This window comes from Triticum aestivum, chromosome 6B (genome assembly GCF_018294505.1).
Source record: "Triticum aestivum cultivar Chinese Spring chromosome 6B, IWGSC CS RefSeq v2.1, whole genome shotgun sequence".
Lineage (NCBI taxonomy): Eukaryota > Viridiplantae > Streptophyta > Magnoliopsida > Poales > Poaceae > Triticum > Triticum aestivum.
In genome coordinates, this window is record NC_057810.1 from 90,279,942 (window position 1) to 90,284,153 (window position 4,212).

Here is a 4,212-nt window from a genome sequence, read left to right on the forward strand (position 1 = left end):
CCTGGTTAGTGGCGGCGGCTGGAGTCGCCGGAGAGGTTGAGGATGGCCTGCTCCCCTCCAATTGGCGGCTAGGGGGGCGCTAGCGAGACGGTGTGAAGCTGCCTGCGTGCAGGCTTGAGCTCGGTCTCCTTATATAGGCGATGGAGGTCGGTTTGTGGCGGCCGGGATAAGCTTGCCGGCGAACCGCCCTGTTGTAGCCAGGGCGACGTGGCGGCGACGAGCGCTAGTGGACACGGTTGCGGATGAGTACGCACTGTTCTAGGAGGTAGGTGGGAAGCGTTGGCGGCTTGGATGGCGCTGCCACGGCCGGGCCTGCAAGAGGCCATCAGCTAGCCGCCACGGTTGTCCTGACGGCGGCGCTGTGGGTGCCAAGGGTGGTCGGGGTGGCGTGGCATTGCAAGCGGACACGGCGTGCTGGCTGGGGCCGGGTTTTGAGTGCGGGGTGTGACACGGCGGCTCGGGTGCTAGAGGGTGCCAAACGCATGCTCTGGGCGCGCCCAGAGCACGCCCGAGGTGTGCTTGACGAGATGCCAGGGCAGCCTAGAGAGTTCCAAACCACAAGGGAGTTAGCATAAAGGGGTTAGGGCTAGGGCAAATCCTTAGGACATGCTGGGTAGGTCAGGAGCTCAAGCTCACAATGTAAGCTTGAAATCATGCCAAAACTGGCCATGCACACATGGTGTTTGACAAAATGCCAACGGCACCAAGGTAGCTCTTGCAGTGGCCAAATTCTCCAGATCAGTGCCTCTATGGATATAAGAGAGGGTGGAGTAGTTAGTTGGTGAAAAGCACAAACTTGCTAGTGCAAGTTTTACAGAACTACAATTTTGGGCAGAACTTAAATGGCATTATTTCATGAACCAAAAATATGCCGATGGTTGCATGCTCCTGGACTTAGGGGTTTAGCATGGAGGACTACAAGTAGGAGAAAGAGTCAAGGGCCAAAGAGCAAGCAAATATATGGTTGTTGTACAAACCATCATGATGGACCAAAATGAAGATGAGGTTGGTTCACTCAAAATTTCAAAGAACAACCCTGGATTTTTGCATATAATGGAATCATATGCTCCTACTGACATCCCATAATTTTGGTGGAAGCTAGAAACAAATATTTAAAAGGGTTGCAGTGCAAAATTGTCCACTGGACCAGAGAAGAAAAACAAGTGCAATACTCAAAATATGCAATGAAATAAATATATTAATGCACAAAAGTGATTTAAAGGCATCATAGGACACCTCCAAATTTTGGTGGAATTTTTAGTTAAATTTAACAAATGGTTGTAGTACAAAAAGAGCTCCAATCTTAAAACAAGTCATTTTAATGAATATAACTCAGGGTGAAATAATTTAATAAATAATCCTACTGGTTAGGAAATTTTTTTAGTGAGATGGCATAGGAATCCAATATGTTTGGAAGGATCCACCTGGGAAAAAAAATAAATCCTTAAAAGGAAAGGTTTTGAAATCAACAGAATATTCTTGCAGGCAAAATTTTTAACTCTTGGCAAAATTTTACTAACTAAAACCTGGCTAAATTTTTGGGGTGTTACAGAGAATAAAGCATGGACTTTGGTGATCTTGCCTGATGATCGGCAAGCCATTGAGATAAATGGGTTGAGGGAGTTCCGGACTAGGGGGTGTCCGGATAGCCGAACTATCATCATCGGCCGGACTCCAAGACTATGAAGATACAAGATTGAAGACTTCGTCCCATGTCCGGATGGGACTTTCCTTGGCGTGGAAGGCAAGCTTGGCGATGCGGATATGTAGATCTCCTACCTTTGGCCAATTGGAGCAGATCTAAAGCTACGCCACTGGCCATCAGGTCAGATTTGGAAGTTTGAACTTCACAGCTAACATCCGCGGGGACTTGATCTTCGACGGATTCGAGCCACAGCCAAGCGTGCCCTACTGTCATGTCGGGCATGATTTAGCTCTGCCGCCTGACAGTACCCTGGAGGCCGCACTCGAGCCCACTCCGATCCTCAATTCGGAGCCGGCCGCGCAGATCGAGGATGGATGCTTAGACACCGCCTCAGGGGCTGCAACCTCCGAGACGAATGGCTCGCCAGACACCTCGGCCAGGAAAAACCAAGAACAATGGCCGCACTAACAAGTCTCATGACCCGCTTTTGCGCGGGGGAAGACAACTGGTTGGCTAGATGTAGCACCAGCAACCCGAGTACATCCGAAATCAGGGATGGAAATGGGAAATCACGACGCAAAAAAGATAAGCGCCGGAATAAGGAAAATGGCCCAAATAGTACGGTGGTCAACGCCGGATTCAAAAGCTCTCGGCCGAACAACAAAACACTGCCCCTAAAGGATAACAGTGACGAGCTATCCAACCTAAACAAGATTCTGGATAGACTGTGTCAAATACATGGTACCTCCGGGAAGCTTGCAAACCATACCCACAGAGATTGTTGGGTCTTCAAGCAGTTCGGCCGACTTAACGCCGAACACAAAGGGCTCGACACACCAAGTGAAAGTGACGAAACCCAAAAGCAGCGCTCCGGAAACCAAAAGACTTTCCCATTAGAAGTCAAAATAGTGAACTCACTTCACGTGATAACATGCAGCACGGCCCCTGCTATACCAGGACACCATCCGCAGACTGGCGATAGAACCCACCAAAATCCCCTATAGCAGCACTTCCTTCAAAGGAGTGACGCCATGCCTTTTTTTAGCCAATTTTACAGGCTGTGTACCACTAGAGGTCGGGTTCGGTTCATCCGACAACCTCCATCGCGAAAAGCTCACCCTCCATCGCCCCATTTAGCAGTAGCCATTAAGCACTACTGGGGCATGCAGCTTTCGCCCGCTTTAATGCAATACCACATTACGTGTCTCTTACGCTTAAAAATGCCCGGTCCACGTGGCATATTCTTAAAACTCCAGGTGTCTCTCGACCATGGAGAATGTGCGGCTGCCTCGACAGCCACACATTATTCCCACCTTGCAGGTCAAAGCCCCTAAAAACAGGTCACTTAGACCTCGGACATGGTTAGACGAGTCCGGCGTAACTTAACAAGGGGCTTCCCAGCCGCATACCCCTTTTTTTAAGGGGCCGCGCGCATAAATGATGAAAGCCAATAAAGCTCAACTTTCTTCATCTTCCAAATTATACTTTATTTTGATACACTTTTTGCATGACATTTCTTAGAAACTAAGTCCTTCTCTTTTACAGATGAAGCACGTGCTACACCCGTCCAGGATACAGCACAACGTAGACACAGGCGCAGACGTGCAGTAGGGACCCGTTGCAAGGATTCTTTTTAGATTAAGACCCTCCGTAAACCTTTCTCACTGTCTCTTGTTGATACACATCCCCCGGTTTCCTACCAGAGCCGAGGAGGAGGCTGACGTTTTGGCATCGACCGTGTCAGAAGTTCCCGCCTGTACCTGGACACTAGGGGCTTAGGGCTTTATTCTGCCCGATATCATAAAGACCGATCACCTTAGGGAGTGTTCGGCGTCTCGAGTTAGGCCTTATATGCATCAGCTCCGAATCATGTCTTTGGTCAAATGTTGGGTTTGCCCGGCTCCTGTGTTTTGCTGCCTTACGTTCTGTATCATCGGCTAACGCGGCACCAGGAGAACTACTACGATTGTGCCCCGGTTCGGTCGGGAGAGCGCCTCAGTATTGAAAGCCGAAAACTGACTGTCATGATATAGTGAGAGACTGGTCAACCACTCGATTGACCATTGGAATGTTTAGAATTCCTCCACTTTGACGAAGGACTACTTCCCGGTCAGGCACATACGCGCCCCGAGTTCGGAGAAGCTCGGTTCCATCAGGGGCTATATAGTAGCCCCACATTCGAGCTCCTATGGCTAGGTGAAAGTGATAAAGCATTATAGTCCGGTTGCCTAGTTTGCTATGCTATCACCTCCTTAAAAGGACCAAGACGTTGGATTAAGTGTGAAAAAGTGTTTTTCTTTTTTGCAAACACCCCCGCACCATGTGCGTGGGGGCTGAAGCCAAAGACTGCCATCTTTCAGATTATACATACATACACGACCGCATAGGAGATAGTTCAATACTTGAACACACAAGTATAAAAAGTCATTGTATTATAAACATGATCTTAGAAATCATACATGTCATTCAAACATAACATCTTTCGAGCGCCCTGCAGGACTTCCTCAAAGTAATGCTTGGTGGGGAATCGGCTTTTGTCCGAACCCCGGGATGCAACAGCGGTGGCA